Source organism: Syngnathus typhle, unplaced genomic scaffold (genome assembly GCF_033458585.1).
Source record: "Syngnathus typhle isolate RoL2023-S1 ecotype Sweden unplaced genomic scaffold, RoL_Styp_1.0 HiC_scaffold_24, whole genome shotgun sequence".
Classification (NCBI taxonomy): Eukaryota; Metazoa; Chordata; class Actinopteri; order Syngnathiformes; family Syngnathidae; genus Syngnathus; species Syngnathus typhle.
In genome coordinates, this window is record NW_026871930.1 from 790,021 (window position 1) to 815,385 (window position 25,365).

Below are 25,365 nucleotides of genomic sequence, written 5' to 3' on the forward strand. Positions count from 1 at the left end.
ATTCGACTCAAAACCTGCTGTCACGCCACAACTAATCACAAGGATGCCATCTTCTATAACTACTCCCAAAGAGGATAGCACAACTGATTTCGCCAAGGTACTAGCAGAGTCCTTCAGTGTAAGCCGTCTCCCAGCACCAGAGCCTGCTGTTTTCAGTGGAGATCCACTAAAGTACAAGGGCTGGGAAATGTCCTTTCAAACGCTGATAGGCAGAAAGAATATACCAGCGAACGAAAAAATCTACTACCTACAAAAATATGTTGGTGGACCAGCAAGGAAAGCCATTGAGGGATACTTCCTTCTGGGAACAGATGCAGCCTATCAGACAGCGCTCAATGTCCTGGAAAAAAGATATGGAAGCTCCTTTATGGTTGCTAAGGCTTTCAGAGATAAGCTGGCCTCATGGCCAAACATAGGACCCAAGGAAAGCATTCAGCTACGAGAGTTCTCAGACTTCCTTCAAGGCTGTCAAGCAGCCATGTCGCAAATAAAGAGCCTGGAGGTCCTTAACGACTGTGGTGAAAACCAACGAATGCTCTCCAAGCTCCCCGACTGGCTTACAGCAAGATGGAACCGAAGGGTGACCAGAATGGAAAAGGAAAATGAGACTTTCCCCAGCTTCGATCAGTTCGTGGAATTCGTCACAGAGGAAGCCGATATAGCTTGTAATCCGATTACCTCCCTTCACGCTCTGAAGTCTGGAGATGGTGGAAAGGAGAAGCCACAAAAAACACGAAGTGTTGGTGCTAAGGTGCTAGCAAGTAGCTCTGAAGAGAAAACAGATGCTAAAGGATGTGTATTCTGTGAGAAGTCAAATCATGGCTTACAGACATGTCGAAGGTTCTTGAAAGAGACAACTGCAGAACGAGTCAAGTTTGTGAAAACAAACAAGCTCTGCTTTGGATGTTTGAAATCAGGACATCAGTCCAAGAACTGTGAGAAGCGAAGTATTTGTGAGACATGCAAAAGGAAGCATCCAACATGTCTACATGAAAATCGTCCAAGGGAAGAAGATAGGAAAGAACAAGAGGACGGCGAAAGAAAGGAGAGTGGGAGACGCTTTAAGAAAAAGGAAGACTTATCAGAGTCTGAAGAGAAAGAAGAGACACCAGTAGAGGCAACAGCTAACAGAGTGGTGCAAGACAAGAGGAGCACCTATTCCTCCACAGTTGTTCCTGTATGGCTGTCCACAGCAAGTAATCCAGAGCAGGAAGTGCTCGTATACGCTCTATTGGACAACCAAAGCGACACCACCTTCATCCTGCAAGAAACGGCAGAAGTGTTAGTTACAAAGAAACAACCTGTGCAATTAAAGCTCTCCACGATGTCATCCAAAGATACCGTCATCCAGAGTCAGAAGTTAACTGGACTGCAGGTCAGAGGTTATAATGAGACAAGGAAAATATCTCTCCCAGTAACCTACACAAGAGAGTTTATTCCTGCAAACCTAAGTCATGTCCCCATACCTGAGACAGCAAGATCATGGCCTCACCTAGAGCACCTTGCTGGAGAGATCACTCCTTTATGTGACTGTGAGATTGGCCTGCTCATAGGCTACAACTGTTCTCAGGCCCTGTTGCCCAGAGAAGTGGTGTCAGGAAAGGATAATGAGCCTTTTGCTCAACGAACAGACTTGGGCTGGAGTATAGTTGGCTGTGCAGATCCCTGCGGCGATTATGGAGATGCAATTGGAAGCAGCCACAGGATCGTTGTGAAACAAGTTATCACACCACCAGAAGTCATTAAGGCACTCGAATCAGACTTCAACGAAAGAGTAGCCGAAGAGGCTCATATCTCACAGGAAGATCTACGTTTTCTATCCATAATGGAGAAAAGGCATCCGGACAAGAAAAAAAAGCTCAAGTCGGAGCACGCCAGCAGAGCTGAGCCGCAGAGTCAGTTGGGGCGCTGGAAGGAAAAGGAGCGAGCCGGGCCCGCTTCCGCCCACTTCCCGGGCAATAAACTCAAGTCTCTGTCCGCCGCCAAGAAGCAAGAAGACGGCCGAAAGGGTCGAGACAAGCGCTCCGATACGGATCACAGAGAAAGGGACCGCGCGAGTTACGCCAAGAAGAAGCCGTCGGAGAAAAGCTCAGATCACGGCAGATCCGATCGCTCCAAGGACTGTGAGCGAAAAAGAAAAGACAAGCTTAAAGATGGGACGCTTTCCTCCACTTCCAATCTGAAATCACTTCTGGAGGAGAAGAAGTCTTCTCTCTCTGAAAGTGGCAAGTCCTCATTCACAAAATCCAAAGAAGAGGCAGCGGGGAGGATGCCGGAGAAGGATCGGGAGCGGAGGGAGCGAGACAGAGATTCGGACAGGCACAAAGACAAGGAGCGCCACAAGGACCGTTCCCAGCAGAGCAAGGCCAACAAAGTCAAGCCCAGCGGAGACATCAAGGTGGGAGAGATGTTAGCAGAAGACACTGAAGTTCGAAAGGCCTTCGTGGGCAAGACCTTGACGACGGAAGACTCACTGCTTGATCGCTTCCAGAAGTTCTCCAGCTGGATGATGTTAGTCAAAGCCATCGCTAGACTCAAACGACGTGTCAAAGGGCTCAAGGATCTGACAGAAAGAATCAATGAAGCCACGAGTCTCGAAGAAAGAAAAGAAGCAGAAATCACGATCAATGACAGTGATTATAAAGGATGAAAATACACCAAGAAATGAATGGAAGCTGGCTAAGGTCACACAAGTGTACCCAAGTGAAGATGGTCATGTGAGGAAGATACAGTTATTGATCAGCAACTCAGAACTAAGTGACACTGGAAAACGAGTCAACAGGCAAACCTACCTGGAGAGACCTATACATAAGACTGTGACCTTGCTTGAAGCAGAATGAGAGCCTCCAGTCTACCCTCTCTAGAGCCCCTCCCTAGCGCCAGCTAGCTTATGACCTAATCCTTAGTTATAGTTACCTTAATTATACTTACCTCAGTTATACTTGCCCTTTTTCTCTTAGTCCTACGCATCTCAGATAGTTAAAGGAAATCACAAGTGATTTGGTGGGAGTGTAGCTGCCATAAGAAAATGCACTGAACGTTTTGATCTAAGCTCTGTTTCAAGTGGGAACCAATTTTAGTTTTTGTGTTAGCGGTTCCTTTTTGAGAGTTACACAAGGGCGAGAGTGTCTGATTTTGAGCCACCGGGTGGCGACGTTTTTCCGTTTGAACAAGCAAGTGGTGAAGAACGCAAGAAATGCTTATTTTGTTTCCTTTCTGATAGCATTTTTGTTTATTGTTGAAACCGGAGTTTGAAGACCTGTATTGTCAGGATTTACGTTTTTCTTCGTTTTCTCCCTCGAGCAAATGCGGCAATGAGTTCTCACGGCATGTGTGTGGAGAAGTTGAATAAATGCCCGTTTTGAAGAACTGCTTGTACGCCTGATTGACGAGGGAGCTACAGTGCCGCTCCCGTCACTCTGGTTAGGTTGGTATCTAAAAAAACGCTCTCGGGTGCTTTAGAGTGCCGAGTTTATTACTGCGCATTAAGAAATGACCACCTCCAACGTTTGGTTTATGTTTTATAAGCATTTTTAATTTTATTGCTTAAATCGCATTTTCTCGGCGAGCTGAGCGCTTTTTCTGAATTGTGCCGCTCCCGTCACTCTGGTTAGGTTGGCATCGAAAAAAACGCTCTCGGGTGCTTTAGAGTGCCGAGTTTATCACTGCGCATGAAGAAATGACCACCTCCAACGTTTGGTTTATGTTTTATAAGCATTTTTAATTTTATTGCTTAAATCGCATTTTCTCGGCGAGCTGAGCGCTTTTTCTGAATTGTGCCGCTCCCGTAACTCTGGTTAGGTTGGCATCGAAAAAAACGCTCTCGGGTGCTTTAGAGTGCCGAGTTTATCACTGCGCATGAAGAAATGACCACTTCCAACGTTTGGTTTATGTTTTATAAGCATTTTTAATTTTATTGCTTAAATCGCATTTTCTCGGCGAGCTGAGCATGCACTTTTTCTGAATTGTGCCGCTCCCGTCACTCTGGTTAGGTTGGCATCGAAAAAAACGCTCTCGGGTGCTCTAGAGTGCCGAGTTTATTACTGCGCATTAAGAAATGACCACCTCCAACGTTTGGTTTATGTTTTATAAGCATTTTTAATTTTATTGCTTAAATCGCATTTTCTCGGCGAGCTGAGCACTTTTTCTGAATTGTGCCGCTCCCGTCACTCTGGTTAGGTTGGCATCGAAAAAAACGCTCTCGGGTGCTTTAGAGTGCCGAGTTTATTACTGCGCATTAAGAAATGACCACCTCCAACGTTTGGTTTATGTTTTATAAGCATTTTTAATTTTATTGCTTAAATCGCATTTTCTCGGCGAGCTGAGCACTTTTTCTGAATTGTGCCGCTCCCGTCACTCTGGTTAGGTTGGCATCGAAAAAAACGCTCTCGGGTGCTTTAGAGTGCCGAGTTATTCACTGCGCATGAAGAAATGACCACCTCCAACGTTTGGTTTATGTTTTATAAGCATTTTTAATTTTATTGCTTAAATCGCATTTTCTCGGCGAGCTGAGCACTTTTTCTGAATTGTGCCGCTCCCGTCACTCTGGTTAGGTTGGCATCGAAAAAAAACGCTCTCGGGTGCTTTAGAGTGCCGAGTTTATCACTGCGCATGAAGAAATGACCACCTCCAACGTTTGGTTTATGTTTTATAAGCATTTTTAATTTTATTGCTTAAATCGCATTTTCTCGGCGAGCTGAGCGCTTTTTCTGAATTGTGCCGCTCCCGTCACTCTGGTTAGGTTGGCATCGAAAAAAACGCTCTCGGGTGCTTTAGAGTGCCGAGTTATTCACTGCGCATGAAGAAGTGACCACCTCCAATGTTTGGTTTATGTTTAATAAGCATTTTTAATTTTATTGCTTAAATCTTCTCGGCGAGCTGAGCGCTTTTTCTGAATTGTGCCGCTCCCGTCACTCTGGTTAGGTTGGCATCGAAAAAAACGCTCTCGGGTGCTTTAGAGTGCCGAGTTATTCACTGCGCATGAAGAAATGACCACCTCCAACGTTTGGTTTATGTTTAATAAGCATTTTTAATTTTATTGCTTAAATCGCATTTTCTCGGCGAGCTGAGCACTTTTTCTGAATTGTGCCGCTCCCGTCACTCTGGTTAGGTTGGCATCGAAAAAAACGCTCTCGGGTGCTTTAGAGTGCCGAGTTTATTACTGCGCATTAGGAAATGACCACCTCCAACGTTTGGTTTATGTTTTATAAGCATTTTTAATTTTATTGCTTAAATCGCATTTTCTCGGCGAGCTGAGCGCTTTTTCTGAATTGTGCCGCTCCCGTCACTCTGGTTAGGTTGGCATCGAAAAAAACGCTCTCGGGTGCTTTAGAGTGCCGAGTTTATTACTGCGCATTAAGAAATGACCACCTCCAACGTTTGGTTTATGTTTTATAAGCATTTTTAATTTTATTGCTTAAATCGCATTTTCTCGGCGAGCTGAGCACTTTTTCTGAATTGTGCCGCTCCCGTCACTCTGGTTAGGTTGGCATCGAAAAAAACGCTCTCGGGTGCTTTAGAGTGCCGAGTTTATTACTGCGCATTAAGAAATGACCACCTCCAACGTTTGGTTTATGTTTTATAAGCATTTTTAATTTTATTGCTTAAATCGCATTTTCTCGGCGAGCTGAGCGCTTTTTCTGAATTGTGCCTGTCCCGTCACTCTGGTTAGGTTGGCATCGAAAAAAACGCTCTCGGGTGCTTTAGAGTGCCGAGTTATTCACTGCGCATGAAGAAATGACCACCTCCAACGTTTGGTTTATGTTTAATAAGCATTTTTAATTTTATTGCTTAAATCGCATTTTCTCGGCGAGCTGAGCGCTTTTTCTGAATTGTGCCGCTCCCGTCACTCTGGTTAGGTTGGCATCGAAAAAAACGCTCTCGGGTGCTTTAGAGTGCCGAGTTATTCACTGCGCATGAAGAAATGACAAACTCCAACGTTTGGTTTATGTTTAATAAGCATTTTTAATTTTATTGCTTAAATCGCATTTTCTCGGCGAGCTGAGCACTTTTTCTGAATTGTGCCGCTCCCGTCACTCTGGTTAGGTTGGCATCGAAAAAAACGCTCTCGGGTGCTTTAGAGTGCCGAGTTATTCACTGCGCATGAAGAAATGACCACCTCCAACGTTTGGTTTATGTTTTATAAGCATTTTTAATTTTATTGCTTAAATCGCATTTTCTCGGCGAGCTGAGCGCTTTTTCTGAATTGTGCCGCTCCCGTCACTCTGGTTAGGTTGGCATCGAAAAAAACGCTCTCGGGTGCTTTAGAGTGCCGAGTTTATTACTGCGCATTAAGAAATGACCACCTCCAACGTTTGGTTTATGTTTTATAAGCATTTTTAATTTTATTGCTTAAATCGCATTTTCTCGGCGAGCTGAGCACTTTTTCTGAATTGTGCCGTCCCGTCACTCTGGTTAGGTTGGCATCGAAAAATACGCTCACGGGTGCTTTAGAGTGCCGAGTTTATTACTGCGCATTAAGAAATGACCACCTCCAACGTTTGGTTTATGTTTTATAAGCATTTTTAATTTTATTGCTTAAATCGCATTTTCTCGGCGAGCTGAGCACTTTTTCTGAATTGTGCCGCTCCCGTCACTCTGGTTAGGTTGGCATCGAAAAAAACGCTCTCGGGTGCTTTAGAGTGCCGAGTTATTCACTGCGCATGGAGAAATGACCACCTACAACGTTTGGTTTATGTTTTATAAGCATTTTTAATTTTATTGCTTAAATCGCATTTTCTCGGCGAGCTGAGCACTTTTTCTGAATTGTGCCGCTCCCGTCACTCTGGTTAGGTTGGCATCGAAAAAAACGCTCTCGGGTGCTTTAGAGTGCCGAGTTTATCACTGCGCATGAAGAAATGACCACCTCCAACGTTTGGTTTATGTTTTATAAGCATTTTTAATTTTATTGCTTAAATCGCATTTTCTCGGCGAGCTGAGCGCTTTTTCTGAATTGTGCCGCTCCCGTCACTCTGGTTAGGTTGGCATCGAAAAAAACGCTCTCGGGTGCTTTAGAGTGCCGAGTTTATCACTGCGCATGAAGAAATGAGCACCTCCAACGTTTGGTTTATGTTTTATAAGCATTTTTAATTTTATTGCTTAAATCGCATTTTCTCGGCGAGCTGAGCGCTTTTTCTGAATTGTGCCGCTCCCGTAACTCTGGTTAGGTTGGCATCGAAAAAAACGCTCTCGGGTGCTTTAGAGTGCCGAGTTTATCACTGCGCATGAAGAAATGACCACTTCCAACGTTTGGTTTATGTTTTATAAGCATTTTTAATTTTATTGCTTAAATCGCATTTTCTCGGCGAGCTGAGCGCTTTTTCTGAATTGTGCCGCTCCCGTAACTCTGGTTAGGTTGGCATCGAAAAAAACGCTCTCGGGTGCTTTAGAGTGCCGAGTTTATCACTGCGCATGAAGAAATGACCACTTCCAACGTTTGGTTTATGTTTTATAAGCATTTTTAATTTTATTGTTTAAATCGCATTTTCTCGGCGAGCTGAGCACTTTTTCTGAATTGTGCCGCTCCCGTCACTCTGGTTAGGTTGGCATCGAAAAAAACGCTCTCGGGTGCTCTAGAGTGCCGAGTTTATTACTGCGCATTAAGAAATGACCACCTCCAACGTTTGGTTTATGTTTTATAAGCATTTTTAATTTTATAGCTTAAATCGCATTTTCTCGGCGAGCTGAGCACTTTTTCTGAATTGTGCCGCTCCCGTCACTCTGGTTAGGTTGGCATCGAAAAAAACGCTCTCGGGTGCTTTAGAGTGCCGAGTTATTCACTGCGCATGAAGAAATGACCACCTCCAACGTTTGGTTTATGTTTTATAAGCATTTTTAATTTTATTGCTTAAATCGCATTTTCTCGGCGAGCTGAGCACTTTTTCTGAATTGTGCCGCTCCCGTCACTCTGGTTAGGTTGGCATCGAAAAAAACGCTCTCGGGTGCTTTAGAGTGCCGAGTTTATCACTGCGCATGAAGAAATGACCACCTCCAACGTTTGGTTTATGTTTTATAAGCATTTTTAATTTTATTGCTTAAATCGCATTTTCTCGGCGAGCTGAGCGCTTTTTCTGAATTGTGCCGCTCCCGTCACTCTGGTTAGGTTGGCATCGAAAAAAACGCTCTCGGGTGCTTTTGAGTGCCGAGTTATTCACTGCGCATGAAGAAATGACCACCTCCAACGTTTGGTTTATGTTTAATAAGCATTTTTAATTTTATTGCTTAAATCGCATTTTCTCGGCGAGCTGAGCGCTTTTTCTGAATTGTGCCGCTCCCGTAACTCTGGTTAGGTTGGCATCGAAAAAAACGCTCTCGGGTGCCTTAGAGTGCCGAGTTTATCACTGCGCATGAAGAAATGACCACTTCCAACGTTTGGTTTATGTTTTATAAGCATTTTTAATTTTATTGCTTAAATCGCATTTTCTCGGCGAGCTGAGCGCTTTTTCTGAATTGTGCCGCTCCCGTAACTCTGGTTAGGTTGGCATCGAAAAAAACGCTCTCGGGTGCTTTAGAGTGCCGAGTTATTCACTGCGCATGAAGAAATGACCACCTCCAACGTTTGGTTTATGTTTTATAAGCATTTTTAATTTTATTGCTTAAATCGCATTTTCTCGGCGAGCTGAGCACTTTTTCTGAATTGTGCCGCTCCCGTCACTCTGGTTAGGTTGGCATCGAAAAAAACGCTCTCGGGTGCTTTAGAGTGCCGAGTTTATTACTGCGCATTAAGAAATGACCACCTCCAACGTTTGGTTTATGTTTTATAAGCATTTTTAATTTTATTGCTTAAATCGCATTTTCTCGGCGAGCTGAGCACTTTTTCTGAATTGTGCCGCTCCCGTCACTTGGCATCGAAAAAAACGCTCTCGGGTGCTTTAGAGTGCCGAGTTATTCACTGCGCATGAAGAAATGACCACCTCCACCGTTTGGTTTATGTTTAATAAGCATTTTTAATTTTATTGCTTAAATCGCATTTTCTCGGCGAGCTGAGCACTTTTTCTGAATTGTGCCGCTCCCGTCACTCTGGTTAGGTTGGCATCGAAAAAAACGCTCTCGGGTGCTTTAGAGTGCCGAGTTTATCACTGCGCATGAAGAAATGACCACCTCCAACGTTTGTTTTATGTTTTATAAGCATTTTTAATTTTATTGCTTAAATCGCATTTTCTCGGCGAGCTGAGCGCTTTTTCTGAATTGTGCCGCTCCCGTCACTCTGGTTAGGTTGGCATCGAAAAAAACGCTCTCGGGTGCTTTAGAGTGCCGAGTTATTCACTGCGCATGAAGAAATGACCACCTCCAACGTTTGGTTTATGTTTAATAAGCATTTTTAATTTTATTGCTTAAATCGCATTTTCTCGGCGAGCTGAGCGCTTTTTCTGAATTGTGCCGCTCCCGTCACTCTGGTTAGGTTGGCATCGAAAAAAACGCTCTCGGGTGCTTTAGAGTGCCGAGTTATTCACTGCGCATTAAGAAATGACCAACTCCAACGTTTGGTTTATGTTTTATAAGCATTTTTAATTTTATTGCTTAAATCGCATTTTCTCGGCGAGCTGAGCACTTTTTCTGAATTGTGCCGCTCCCGTCACTCTGGTTAGGTTGGCATCGAAAAAAACGCTATCGGGTGCTTTAGAGTGCCGAGTTATTCACTGCGCATGAAGAAATGACCACCTCCAACGTTTGGTTTATGTTTAATAAGCATTTTTAATTTTATTGCTTAAATCGCATTTTCTCGGCGAGCTGAGCACTTTTTCTGAATTGTGCCGCTCCCGTCACTCTGGTTAGGTTGGCATCGAAAAAAACGCTCTCGGGTGCTTTAGAGTGCCGAGTTTATTACTGCGCATTAAGAAATGACCACCTCCAACGTTTGGTTTATGTTTTATAAGCATTTTTAATTTTATTGCTTAAATCGCATTTTCTCGGCGAGCTGAGCGCTTTTTCTGAATTGTGCCGCTCCCGTCACTCTGGTTAGGTTGGCATCGAAAAAAACGCTCTCGGGTGCTTTAGAGTGCCGAGTTTATTACTGCGCATTAAGAAATGACCACCTCCAACGTTTGGTTTATGTTTTATAAGCATTTTTAATTTTATTGCTTAAATCGCATTTTCTCGGCGAGCTGAGCACTTTTTCTGAATTGTGCCGCTCCCGTCACTCTGGTTAGGTTGGCATCGAAAAAAACGCTCTCGGGTGCTTTAGAGTGCCGAGTTTATTACTGCGCATTAAGAAATGACCACCTCCAACGTTTGGTTTATGTTTTATAAGCATTTTTAATTTTATTGCTTAAATCGCATTTTCTCGGCGAGCTGAGCGCTTTTTCTGAATTGTGCCGCTCCCGTCACTCTGGTTAGGTTGGCATCGAAAAAAACGCTCTCGGGTGCTTTAGAGTGCCGAGTTATTCACAGCGCATGAAGAAATGACCACCTCCAACGTTTGGTTTATGTTTAATAAGCATTTTTAATTTTATTGCTTAAATCGCATTTTCTCGGCGAGCTGAGCACTTTTTCTGAATTGTGCCGTTCCCGTCACTCTGGTTAGGTTGGCATCGAAAAAAACGCTCTCGGGTGCTTTAGAGTGCCGAGTTTATTACTGCGCATTAAGAAATGACCACCTCCAACGTTTGGTTTATGTTTTATAAGCATTTTTAATTTTATTGCTTAAATCGCATTTTCTCGGCGAGCTGAGCACTTTTTCTGAATTGTGCCGCTCCCGTCACTCTGGTTAGGTTGGCATCGAAAAAAACGCTCTCGGGTGCTTTAGAGTGCCGAGTTTATTACTGCGCATTAAGAAATGACCACCTCCAACGTTTGGTTTATGTTTTATAAGCATTTTTAATTTTATTGCTTAAATCGCATTTTCTCGGCGAGCTGAGCACTTTTTCTGAATTGTGCCGCTCCCGTCACTTGGCATCGAAAAAAACGCTCTCGGGTGCTTTAGAGTGCCGAGTTATTCACTGCGCATGAAGAAATGACCACCTCCAACGTTTGGTTTATGTTTTATAAGCATTTTTAATTTTATTGCTTAAATCGCATTTTCTCGGCGAGCTGAGCACTTTTTCTGAATTGTGCCGCTCCCGTCAGTCTGGTTAGGTTGGCATCGAAAAAAACGCTCTCGGGTGCTTTAGAGTGCCGAGTTTATTACTGCGCATTAAGAAATGACCACCTCCAACGTTTGGTTTATGTTTTATAAGCATTTTTAATTTTATTGCTTAAATCGCATTTTCTCGGCGAGCTGAGCACTTTTTCTGAATTGTGCCGCTCCCGTCACTCTGGTTAGGTTGGCATCGAAAAAAACGCTCTCGGGTGCTTTAGAGTGCCGAGTTTATTACTGCGCATTAAGAAATGACCACCTCCAACGTTTGGTTTATGTTTTATAAGCATTTTTAATTTTATTGCTTAAATCGCATTTTCTCGGCGAGCTGAGCGCTTTTTCTGAATTGTGCCGCTCCCGTCACTCTGGTTAGGTTGGCATCGAAAAAAACGCTCTCGGGTGCTTTAGAGTGCCGAGTTATTCACTGCGCATGAAGAAATGACCACCTCCAACGTTTGGTTTATGTTTAATAAGCATTTTTAATTTTATTGCTTAAATCGCATTTTCTCGGCGAGCTGAGCACTTTTTCTGAATTGTGCCGCTCCCGTCACTCTGGTTAGGTTGGCATCGAAAAAAACGCTCTCGGGTGCTTTAGAGTGCCGAGTTTATTACTGCGCATTAAGAAATGACCACCTCCAACGTTTGGTTTATGTTTTATAAGCATTTTTAATTTTATTGCTTAAATCGCATTTTCTCGGCGAGCTGAGCGCTTTTTCTGAATTGTGCCGCTCCCGTCACTCTGGTTAGGTTGGCATCGAAAAAAACGCTCTCGGGTGCTTTAGAGTGCCGAGTTATTCACTGCGCATGAAGAAATGACCACCTCCAACGTTTGGTTTATGTTTAATAAGCATTTTTAATTTTATTGCTTAAATCGCATTTTCTCGGCGAGCTGAGCACTTTTTCTATATTGTGCCGCTCCCGTCACTCTGGTTAGGTTGGCATCGAAAAAAACGCTCTCGGGTGCTTTAGAGTGCCGACTTTATCACTGCGCATGAAGAAATGACTACCTCCAACGTTTGGTTTATGTTTTATAAGCATTTTTAATTTTATTGCTTAAATCGCATTTTCTCGGCGAGCTGAGCACTTTTTCTGAATTGTGCCGCTCCCGTCACTCTGGTTAGGTTGGCATCGAAAAAAACGCTCACGGGTGCTTTAGAGTGCCGAGTTTATTACTGCGCATTAAGAAATGACCACCTCCAACGTTTGGTTTATGTTTTATAAGCATTTTTAATTTTATTGCTTAAATCGCATTTTCTCGGCGAGCTGAGCACTTTTTCTGAATTGTGCCGCTCCCGTCACTCTGGTTAGGTTGGCATCGAAAAAAACGCTCTCGGGTGCTTTAGAGTGCCGAGTTTATCACTGCGCATGAAGAAATGACCACCTCCAACGTTTGGTTTATGTTTAATAAGCATTTTTAATTTTATTGCTTAAATCGCATTTTCTCGGCGAGCTGAGCACTTTTTCTGAATTGTGCCGCTCCCGTCACTCTGGTTAGGTTGGCATCGAAAAAAACGCTCTCGGGTGCTTTAGAGTGCCGACTTTATCACTGCGCATGAAGAAATGACCACCTCCAACGTTTGGTTTATGTTTTATAAGCATTTTTAATTGTATTGCTTAAATCGCATTTTCTCGGCGAGCTGAGCACTTTTTCTGAATTGTGCCGCTCCCGTCACTCTGGTTAGGTTGGCATCGAAAAAAACGCTCTCGGGTGCTTTAGAGTGCCGAGTTTATCACTGCGCATGAAGAAATGACCACCTCCAACGTTTGGTTTATGTTTTATAAGCATTTTTAAATTTATTGCTTAAATCGCATTTTCTCGGCGAGCTGAGCGCTTTTTCTGAATTGTGCCGCTCCCGTCACTCTGGTTAGGTTGGCATCGAAAAAAACGCTCTCGGGTGCTTTAGAGTGCCGAGTTTATCACTGCGCATGAAGAAATGACCACCTCCAACGTTTGGTTTATGTTTAATAAGCATTTTTAATTTTATTGCTTAAATCGCATTTTCTCGGCGAGCTGAGCACTTTTTCTGAATTGTGCCGCTCCCGTCACTCTGGTTAGGTTGGCATCGAAAAAAACGCTCTCGGGTGCTTTAGAGTGCCGACTTTATCACTGCGCATGAAGAAATGACCACCTCCAACGTTTGGTTTATGTTTTAAAAGCATTTTTAATTTTATTGCTTAAATCGCATTTTCTCGGCGAGCTGAGCACTTTTTCTGATTTGTGCCGCTCCCGTCACTCTGGTTAGGTTGGCATCGAAAAAAACGCTCACGGGTGCTTTAGAGTGCCGAGTTTATTACTGCGCATTAAGAAATGACCACCTCCAACGTTTGGTTTATGTTTTATAAGCATTTTTAATTTTATTGCTTAAATCGCATTTTCTCGGCGAGCTGAGCACTTTTTCTGAATTGTGCCGCTCCCGTCACTCTGGTTAGGTTGGCATCGAAAAAAACGCTCTCGGGTGCTTTAGAGTGCCGAGTTATTCACTGCGCATGAAGAAATGACCACCTCCAACGTTTGGTTTATGTTTTATAAGCATTTTTAATTTTATTGCTTAAATCGCATTTTCTCGGCGAGCTGAGCACTTTTTCTGAATTGTGCCGCTCCCGTCACTCTGGTTAGGTTGGCATCGAAAAAAACGCTCTCGGGTGCTTTAGAGTGCCGAGTTTATCACTGCGCATGAAGAAATGACCACCTCCAACGTTTGGTTTATGTTTAATAAGCATTTTTAATTTTATTGCTTAAATCGCATTTTCTCGGCGAGCTGAGCACTTTTTCTGAATTGTGCCGCTCCCGTCACTCTGGTTAGGTTGGCATCGAAAAAAACGCTCTCGGGTGCTTTAGAGTGCCGAGTTTATCACTGCGCATGAAGAAATGACCACCTCCAACGTTTGGTTTATGTTTTATAAGAATTTTTAAATTTATTGCTTAAATCGCATTTTCTCGGCGAGCTGAGCGCTTTTTCTGAATTGTGCCGCTCCCGTCACTCTGGTTAGGTTGGCATCGAAAAAAACGCTCTCGGGTGCTTTAGAGTGCCGAGTTTATCACTGCGCATGAAGAAATGACCACCTCCAACGTTTGGTTTATGTTTAATAAGCATTTTTAATTTTATTGCTTAAATCGCATTTTCTCGGCGAGCTGAGCACTTTTTCTGAATTGTGCCGCTCCCGTCACTCTGGTTAGGTTGGCATCGAAAAAAACGCTCTCGGGTGCTTTAGAGTGCCGACTTTATCACTGCGCATGAAGAAATGACCACCTCCAACGTTTGGTTTATGTTTTAAAAGCATTTTTAATTTTATTGCTTAAATCGCATTTTCTCGGCGAGCTGAGCACTTTTTCTGATTTGTGCCGCTCCCGTCACTCTGGTTAGGTTGGCATCGAAAAAAACGCTCACGGGTGCTTTAGAGTGCCGAGTTTATTACTGCGCATTAAGAAATGACCACCTCCAACGTTTGGTTTATGTTTTATAAGCATTTTTAATTTTATTGCTTAAATCGCATTTTCTCGGCGAGCTGAGCACTTTTTCTGAATTGTGCCGCTCCCGTCACTCTGGTTAGGTTGGCATCGAAAAAAACGCTCTCGGGTTCTTTAGAGTGCCGAGTTATTCACTGCGCATGAAGAAATGACCACCTCCAACGTTTGGTTTATGTTTTATAAGCATTTTTAATTTTATTGCTTAAATCGCATTTTCTCGGCGAGTTGAGCACTTTTGTGCCGCTCCCGTCACTCTGGTTAGGTTGGCATCGAAAAAAACGCTCTCGGGTGCTTTAGAGTGCCGAGTTTATCACTGCGCATGAAGAAATGACCACCTCCAACGTTTGGTTTATGTTTTATAAGCATTTTTAATTTTATTGCTTAAATTGCATTTTCTCGGCGAGCTGAGCGCTTTTTCTGAATTGTGCCGCTCCCGTCACTCTGGTTAGGTTGGCATCGAAAAAAACGCTCTCGGGTGCTTTAGAGTGCCGAGTTTATCACTGCGCATGAAGAAATGACCACCTCCAACGTTTGGTTTATGTTTTATAAGCATTTTTAATTTTATTGCTTAAATCGCATTTTCTCGGCGAGCTGAGCGCTTTTTCTGAATTGTGCCGCTCCCGTAACTCTGGTTAGGTTGGCATCGAAGAAAACGCTCTCGGGTGCTTTAGAGTGCCGAGTTTATCACTGCGCATGAAGAAATGACCACTTCCAACGTTTGGTTTATGTTTTATAAGCATTTTTAATTTTATTGCTTAAATCGCATTTTCTCGGCGAGCTGAGCACTTTTTCTGAATTGTGCCGCTCCCGTCACTCTGGTTAGGTTGGCATCGAAAAAAACGCTCTCGGGTGCTTTAGAGTGCCGAGTTATTCACTGCGCATGAAGAAATGACCACCTCCAACGTTTGGTTTATGTTTTATAAGCATTTTTAATTTTATTGCTTAAATCGCATTTTCTCGGCGAGCTGAGCACTTTTTCTGAATTGTGCCGCTCCCGTCACTCTGGTTAGGTTGGCATCGAAAAAAACGCTCTCGGGTGCTTTAGAGTGCCGAGTTTATCACTGCGCATGAAGAAATGACCACCTCCAACGTTTGGTTTATGTTTTATAAGCATGTTTAATTTTATTGCTTAAATCGCATTTTGTCGGCGAGCTGAGCGCTTTTTCTGAATTGTGCCGCTCCCGTCACTCGGGTTAGGTTGGCATCGAAAAAAAACGCTCTCGGGTGCTTTAGAGTGCCGAGTTATTCACTGCGCATGAAGAAATGACCACCTCCAACGTTTGGTTTATGTTTAATAAGCATTTTTAATTTTATTGCTTAAATCGCATTTTCTCGGCGAGCTGAGCGCTTTTTCTGAATTGTGCCGCTCCCGTCACTCTGGTTAGGTTGGCATCGAAAAAAACGCTCTCGGGTGCTTTAGAGTGCCGAGTTATTCAATGCGCATGAAGAAATGACCACCTCCAACGTTTGGTTTATGTTTAATAAGCATTTTTAATTTTATTGCTTAAATCGCATTTTCTCGGCGAGCTGAGCACTTTTTCTGAATTGTGCCGCTCCCGTCACTCTGGTTAGGTTGGCATCGAAAAAAACGCTCTCGGGTGCTTTAGAGTGCCGAGTTTATTACTGCGCATTAAGAAATGACCACCTCCAACGTTTGGTTTATGTTTTATAAGCATTTTTAATTTTATTGCTTAAATCGCATTTTCTCGGCGAGCTGAGCGCTTTTTCTGAATTGTGCCGCTCCCGTCACTCTGGTTAGGTTGGCATCGAAAAAAACGCTCTCGGGTGCTTTAGAGTGCCGAGTTATTCACTGCGCATGAAGAAATGACCACCTCCAACGTTTGGTTTATGTTTAATAAGCATTTTTAATTTTATTGCTTAAATCGCATTTTCTCGGCGAGCTGAGCACTTTTTCTGAATTGTGCCGCTCCCGTCACTCTGGTTAGGTTGGCATCGAAAAAAACGCTCTCGGGTGCTTTAGAGTGCCGAGTTTATTACTGCGCATTAGGAAATGACCACCTCCAACGTTTGGTTTATGTTTTATAAGCATTTTTAATTTTATTGCTTAAATCGCATTTTCTCGGCGAGCTGAGCGCTTTTTCTGAATTGTGCCGCTCCCGTCACTCTGGTTAGGTTGGCATCGAAAAAAACGCTCTCGGGTGCTTTAGAGTGCCGAGTTATTCACTGCGCATGAAGAAATGACCACCTCCAACGTTTGGTTTATGTTTAATAAGCATTTTTAATTTTATTGCTTAAATCGCATTTTCTCGGCGAGCTGAGCACTTTTTCTGAATTGTGCCGCTCCCGTCACTCTGGTTAGGTTGGCATCGAAAAAAACGCTCTCGGGTGCTTTAGAGTGCCGAGTTTATTACTGCGCATTAAGAAATGACCACCTCCAACGTTTGGTTTATGTTTTATAAGCATTTTTAATTTTATTGCTTAAATCGCATTTTCTCGGCGAGCTGAGCACTTTTTCTGAATTGTGCCGCTCCCGTCACTCTGGTTAGGTTAGCATCGAAAAAAACGCTCTCGGGTGCTTTAGAGTGCCGAGTTATTCACTGCGCACGAAGAAATGACCACCTCCAACGTTTGGTTTATGTTTTATAAGCATTTTTAATTTTATTGCTTAAATCGCATTTTCTCGGCGAGCTGAGCGCTTTTTCTGAATTGTGCCGCTCCCGTCACTCTGGTTAGGTTGGCATCGAAAAAAACGCTCTCGGGTGCTTTAGAGTGCCGAGTTTATCACTGCGCATGAAGAAATGACCACCTCCAACGTTTGGTTTATGTTTAATAAGCATTTTTAATTTTATTGCTTAAATCGCATTTTCTCGGCGAGCTGAGCACTTTTTCTGAATTGTGCCGCTCCCGTCACTCTGGTTAGGTTGGCATCGAAAAAAACGCTCTCGGGTGCTTTAGAGTGCCGAGTTTATTACTGCGCATTAAGAAATGACCACCTCCAACGTTTGGTTTATGTTTTATAAGCATTTTTAATTTTATTGCTTAAATCGCATTTTCTCGGCGAGCTGAGCACTTTTTCTGAATTGTGCCGCTCCCGTCACTCTGGTTAGGTTGGCATCGAAAAAAACGCTCTCGGGTGCTTCAGAGTGCCGAGTTTATTACTGCGCATTAAGAAATGACCACCTCCAACGTTTGGTTTATGTTTTATAAGCATTTTTAATTTTATTGCTTAAATCGCATTTTCTCGGCGAGCTGAGCGCTTTTTCTGAATTGTGCCGCTCCCGTCACTCTGGTTAGGTTGGCATCGAAAAAAAGGCTCTCGGGTGCTTTAGAGTGCCGAGTTATTCACTGCGCATGAAGAAATGACCACCTCCAACGTTTGGTTTATGTTTAATAAGCATTTTTAATTTTATTGCTTAAATCGCATTTTCTCGGCGAGCTGAGCACTTTTTCTGAATTGTGCCGCTCCCGTCACTCTGGTTAGGTTGGCATCGAAAAAAACGCTCTCGGGTGCTTTAGAGTGCCGAGTTTATTACTGCGCATTAAGAAATGACCTCCTCCAACGTTTGGTTTATGTTTTATAAGCATTTTAAATTTTATTGCTTAAATCGCATTTTCTCGGCGAGCTGAGCACTTTTTCTGAATTGTGCCGCTCCCGTCACTCTGGTTAGGTTGGCATCGAAAAAAACGCTCTCGGGTGCTTTAGAGTGCCGAGTTATTCACTGCGCACGAAGAAATGACCACCTCCAACGTTTGGTTTATGTTTTATAAGCATTTTTAATTTTATTGCTTAAATCGCATTTTCTCGGCGAGCTGAGCGCTTTTTCTGAATTGTGCCGCTCCCGTCACTCTGGTTAGGTTGGCATCGAAAAAAACGCTCTCGGGTGCTTTAGAGTGCCGAGTTTATCACTGCGCATGAAGAAATGACCACCTCCAACGTTTGGTTTATGTTTTATAAGCATTTTTAATTTTATTGCTTAAATCGCATTTTCTCGGCGAGCTGAGCGCTTTTTCTGAATTGTGCCGCTCCCGTAACTCTGGTTAAGTTGGCATCGAAGAAAACGCTCTCGGGTGCTTTAGAGTGCTGACTTTATCACTGCGCATGAAGAAATGACCACTTCCAACGTTTGGTTTATGTTTTATAAGCATTTTTAATTTTATTGCTTAAATCGCATTTTCTCGGCGAGCTGAGCACTTTTTCTGAATTGTGCCGCTCCCGTCACTCTGGTTAGGTTGGCATCGAAAAAAACGCTCTCGGGTGCTTTAGAGTGCCGAGTTATTCACTGCGCATGAAGAAATGACCACCTCCAACGTTTGGTTTATGTTTTATAAGCATTTTTAATTTTATTGCTTAAATCGCATTTTCTCGGCGAGCTGAGCACTTTTTCTGAATTGTGCCGCTCCCGTCACTCTGGTTAGGTTGGCATCGAAAAAAACGCTCTCGGGTGCTTTAGAGTGCCGAGTTTATTACTGCGCATTAGGAAATGACCACCTCCAACGTTTGGTTTATGTTTTATAAGCATTTTTAATTTTATTGCTTAAATCGCATTTTCTCGGCGAGCTGAGCGCTTTTTCTGAATTGTGCCGCTCCCGTCACTCTGGTTAGGTTGGCATCGAAAAAAACGCTCTCGGGTGCTTTAGAGTGCCGAGTTTATTACTGCGCATTAAGAAATGACCACCTCCAACGTTTGGTTTATGTTTTATAAGCATTTTTAAATATTATTGCTTAAATCGCATTTTCTCGGCGAGCTGAGCACTTTTTCTGAATTGTGCCGCTCCCGTCACTCTGGTTAGGTTGGCATCGAAAAAAACGCTCTCGGGTGCTTTAGAGTGCCGAGTTTATTACTGCGCATTAAGAAATGACCACCTCCAACGTTTGGTTTATGTTTTATAAGCATTTTTAATTTTATTGCTTAAATCGCATTTTCTCGGCGAGCTGAGCGCTTTTTCTGAATTGTGCCGCTCCCGTCACTCTGGTTAGGTTGGCATCGAAAAAAAGGCTCTCGGGTGCTTTAGAGTGCCGAGTTATTCACTGCGCATGAAGAAATGACCACCTCCAACGTTTGGTTTATGTTTAATAAGCATTTTTAATTTTATTGCTTAAATCGCATTTTCTCGGCGAGCTGAGCACTTTTTCTGAATTGTGCCGCTCCCGTCACTCTGGTTAGGTTGGCATCGAAAAAAACGCTCTCGGGTGCTTTAGAGTGCCGAGTTTATTACTGCGCATTAAGAAATGACCACCTCCAACGTTTGGTTTATGTTTTATAAGCATTTTTAATTTTATTGCTTAAATTGCATTTTCTCGGCGAGCTGAGCACTTTTTCTGAATTGTGCCGCTCCCGTCACTCTGGTTAGGTTGGCATCGAAAAAAACGCTCTCGGGTGCTTTAGAGTGCCGAGTTTATCATTGCGCATGAAGAAATGACCACCTCCAACGTTTGGTTTATGTTTTATAAGCATTTTTAATTTTATTGCTTAAATCGCATTTTCTCGGCGAGCTGAGCGCTTTTTCTGAATTGTGCCGCTCCCGTCACTCTGGTTAGGTTGGCATCGAAAAAAAACGCTCTCGGGTGCTTTAGAGTGCCGAGTTATTCACTGCGCATGAAGAAATGACCACCTCCAACGTTTGGTTTATGTTTAATAAGCATTTTTAATTTTATTGCTTAATCGCATTTTCTCGGCGAGCTGAGCGCTTTTTCTGAATTGTGCCGCTCCCGTCACTCTGGTTAGGTTGGCATCGAAAAAAACGCTCTCGGGTGCTTTAGAGTGCCGAGTTTATTACTGCGCATTAGGAAATGACCACCTCCAACGTTTGGTTTATGTTTTATAAGCATTTTTAATTTTATTGCTTAAATCGCATTTTCTCGGCGAGCTGAGCGCTTTTTCTGAATTGTGCCGCTCCCGTCACTCTGGTTAGGTTGGCATCGACAAAAACGCTCTCGGGTGCTTTAGAGTGCCGAGTTATTCACTGCGCATGAAGAAATGACCACCTCCAACGTTTGGTTTATGTTTAATAAGCATTTTTAATTTTATTGCTTAAATCGCATTTTCTCGGCGAGCTGAGCACTTTTTCTGAATTGTGCCGCTCCCGTCACTCTGGTTAGGTTGGCATCGAAAAAAACGCTCTCGGGTGCTTTAGAGTGCCGAGTTTATTACTGCGCATTAAGAAATGACCACCTCCAACGTTTGGTTTATGTTTTATAAGCATTTTTAATTTTATTGCTTAAATCGCATTTTCTCGGCGAGCTGAGCACTTTTTCTGAATTGTGCCGCTCCCGTCACTCTGGTTAGGTTAGCATCGAAAAAAACGCTCTCGGGTGCTTTAGAGTGCCGAGTTATTCACTGCGCACGAAGAAATGACCACCTCCAACGTTTGGTTTATGTTTTATAAGCATTTTTAATTTTATTGCTTAAATCGCATTTTCTCGGCGAGCTGAGCGCTTTTTCTGAATTGTGCCGCTCCCGTCACTCTGGTTAGGTTGGCATCGAAAAAAACGCTCTCGGGTGCTTTAGAGTGCCGAGTTTATTACTGCGCATTAAGAAATGACCACCTCCAACGTTTGGTTTATGTTTTATAAGCATTTTTAATTTTATTGCTTAAATCGCATTTTCTCGGCGAGCTGAGCACTTTTTCTGAATTGTGCCGCTCCCGTCACTCTGGTTAGGTTGGCATCGAAAAAAACGCTCTCGGGTGCTTTAGAGTGCCGAGTTTATTACTGCGCATTAAGAAATGACCACCTCCAACGTTTGGTTTATGCTTTATAAGCATTTTTAATTTTATTGCTTAAATCGCATTTTCTCGGCGAGCTGAGCACTTTTTCTGAGTTGTGCCGCTCCCGTCACTCTGGTTAGGTTGGCATCGAAAAAAACGCTCTCGGGTGCTTTAGAGTGCCGAGTTTATCACTGCGCATGAAGAAATGACCACCTCCAACGTTTGGTTTATGTTTTATAAGCATTTTTAATTTTATTGCTTAAATCGCATTTTCTCGGCGAGCTGAGCGCTTTTTCTGAATTGTGCCGCTCCCGTCACTCTGGTTAGGTTGGCATCGAAAAAAACGCTCTCGGGTGCTTTAGAGTGCCGAGTTTATCACTGCGCATGAAGAAATGACCACCTCCAACGTTTGGTTTATGTTTAATAAGCATTTTTAATTTTATTGCTTAAATCGCATTTTCTCGGCGAGCTGAGCACTTTTTCTGAATTGTGCCGCTCCCGTCACTCTGGTTAGGTTGGCATCGAAAAAAACGCTCTCGGGTGCTTTAGAGTGCCGAGTTTATTACTGCGCATTAAGAAATGACCACCTCCAACGTTTGGTTTATGTTTTATAAGCATTTTTAATTTTATTGCTTAAATCGCATTTTCTCGGCGAGCTGAGCACTTTTTCTGAATTGTGCCGCTCCCGTCACTCTGGTTAGGTTGGCATCGAAAAAAACGCTATCGGGTGCTTTAGAGTGCCGAGTTATTCACTGCGCATGAAGAAATGACCACCTCCAACGTTTGGTTTATGTTTTATAAGCATTTTTAATTTTATTGCTTAAATCGCATTTTCTCGGCGAGCTGAGCGCTTTTTCTGAATTGTGCCGCTCCCGTCACTCTGGTTAGGTTGGCATCGAAAAAAACGCTCTCGGGTGCTTTAGAGTGCCGAGTTTATTACTGCGCATTAAGAAATGACCACCTCCAACGTTTGGTTTATGTTTTATAAGCATTTTTAATTTTATTGCTTAAATCGCATTTTCTCGGCGAGCTGAGCACTTTTTCTGAATTGTGCCGCTCCCGTCACTCTGGTTAGGTTGGCATCGAAAAAAACGTACTCGGGTGCTTTAGAGTGCCGAGTTTATTACTGCGCATTAAGAAATGACCACCTCCAACGTTTGGTTTATGTTTTATAAGCATTTTTAATTTTATTGCTTAAATCGCATTTTCTCGGCGAGCTGACCACTTTTTCTGAATTGTGCCGCTCCCGTCACTCTGGTTAGGTTGGCATCGAAAAAAACGATCTCGGGTGCTTTAGAGTGCCGAGTTTATCACTGCGCATGAAGAAATGACCACCTCCAACGTTTGGTTTATGTTTTATAAGCATTTTTAAATTTATTGCTTAAATCGCATTTTCTCGGCGAGCTGAGCGCTTTTTCTGAATTGTGCCGCTCCCGTCACTCTGGTTAGGTTGGCATCGAAAAAAACGCTCTCGGGTGCTTTAGAGTGCCGAGTTATTCACTGCGCATGAAGAAATTACCACCTCCAACGTTTGGTTTATGTTTTATAAGCATTTTTAATTTTATTGCTTAAATCGCATTTTCTCGGCGAGCAGAGCGCTTTTTCTGAATTGTGCCGCTCCCGTCACTCTGGTTAGGTTGGCATCGAAAAAAACGCTCTCGGGTGCTTTAGAGTGCCGAGTTTATCACTGCGCATGAAGAAATGACCACCTCCAACGTTTGGTTTATGTTTTATAAGCATTTTTAATTTTATTGCTTAAATCGCATTTTCTCGGCGAGCTGAGCACTTTTTCTGAATTGTGCCGCTCCCGTCACTCTGGTTAGGTTGGCATCGAAAAAAACGCTCTCGGGTGCTTTAGAGTGCCGAGTTTATCACTGCGCATGAAGAAATGACCACCTCCAACGTTTGGTTTATGTTTTATAAGCATTTTTTATTTTATTGCTTAAATCGCATTTTCTCGGCGAGCTGAGCGCTTTTTCTGAATTGTGCCGCTCCCGTCACTCTGGTTAGGTTGGCATCGAAAAAAACGCTCTCGGGTGCTTTAGAGTGCCGAGTTATTCACTGCGCATGAAGAAATGACCACCTCCAATGTTTGGTTTATGTTTAATAAGCATTTTTAATTTTATTGCTTAAATCGCATTTTCTCGGCGAGCTGAGCGCTTTTTCTGAATTGTGCCGCTCCCGTCACTCTGGTTAGGTTGGCATCGAAAAAAACGCTCTCGGGTGCTTTAGAGTGCCGAGTTATTCACTGCGCATGAAGAAATGACCACCTCCAACGTTTGGTTTATGTTTAATAAGCATTTTTAATTTTATTGCTTAAATCGCATTTTCTCGGCGAGCTGAGCACTTTTTCTGAATTGTGCCGCTCCCGTCACTCTGGTTAGGTTGGCATCGAAAAAAACGCTCTCGGGTGCTTTAGAGTGCCGAGTTTATTACTGGGCATTAAGAAATGACCACCTCCAACGTTTGGTTTATGTTTTATAAGCATTTTTAATTTTATTGCTTAAATCGCATTTTCTCGGCGAGCTGAGCACTTTTTCTGAATTGTGCCGCTCCCGTCACTCTGGTTAGGTTGGCATCGAAAAAAACGCTCTCGGGTGCTTTAGAGTGCCGAGTTTATTACTGCGCATTAAGAAATGACCACCTCCAACGTTTGGTTTATGTTTTATAAGCATTTTTAATTTTATTGCTTAAATCGCATTTTCTCGGCGAGCTGAGCACTTTTTCTGAATTGTGCCGCTCCTGTCACTCTGGTTAGGTTGGCATCGAAAAAAACGCTCTCGGGTGCTTTAGAGTGCCGAGTTATTCACTGCGCATGAAGAAATGACCACCTCCAACGTTTGGTTTATGTTTAATAAGCATTTTTAATTTTATTGCTTGAATCGCATTTTCTCGGCGAGCTGAGCACTTTTTCTGAATTGTGCCGCTCCCGTCACTCTGGTTAGGTTGGCATCGAAAAAAACGCTCTCGGGTGCTTTAGAGTGCCGAGTTTATCACTGCGCATGAAGAAATGACCACCTCCAACGTTTGGTTTATGTTTTATAAGCATTTTTAATTTTATTGCTTAAATCGCATTTTCTCGGCGAGCTGAGCACTTTTTCTGAATTGTGCCGCTCCCGTCACTCTGGTTAGGTTGGCATCGAAAAAAACGCTCTCGGGTGCTTTAGAGTGCCGAGTTTATCACTGCGCATGAAGAAATGACCACCTCCAACGTTTGGTTTATGTTTTATAAGCATTTTTAATTTTATTGCTTAAATCGCATTTTCTCGGCGAGCTGAGCGCTTTTTCTGAATTGTGCCGCTCCCGTCACTCTGGTTAGGTTGGCATCGAAAAAAACGCTCTCGGGTGCTTTAGAGTGCCGAGTTTATTACTGCGCATTAAGAAATGACCACCTCCAACGTTTGGTTTATGTTTTATAAGCATTTTTAATTTTATTGCTTAAATCGCATTTTCTCGGCGAGCTGAGCACTTTTTCTGAATTGTGCCGCTCCCGTCACTCTGGTTAGGTTGGCATCGAAAAAAACGCTCTCGGGTGCTTTAGAGTGCCGAGTTTATTACTGCGCATTAAGAAATGACCACCTCCAACGTTTGGTTTATGTTTTATAAGCATTTTTAATTTTATTGCTTAAATCGCATTTTCTCAGCGAGCTGAGCACTTTTTCTGAATTGTGCCGCTCCCGTCACTCTGGTTAGGTTGGCATCGAAAAAAACGCTATCGGGTGCTTTAGAGTGCCGAGTTATTCACTGCGCATGAAGAAATGACCACCTCCAACGTTTGGTTTATGTTTAATAAGCATTTTTAATTTTATTGCTTAAATCGCATTTTCTCGGCGAGCTGAGCACTTTTTCTGAATTGTGCCGCTCCCGTCACTCTGGTTAGGTTGGCATCGAAAAAAACGCTCTCGGGTGCTTTAGAGTGCCGAGTTTATTACTGCGCATTAAGAAATGACCACCTCCAACGTTTGGTTTATGTTTTATAAGCATTTTTAATTTTATTGCTTAAATCGCATTTTCTCGGCGAGCTGAGCACTTTTTCTGAATTGTGCCGCTCCCGTCACTCTGGTTAGGTTGGCATCGAAAAAAACGCTCTCGGGTGCTTTAGAGTGCCGAGTTTATTACTGCGCATTAAGAAATGACCACCTCCAACGTTTGG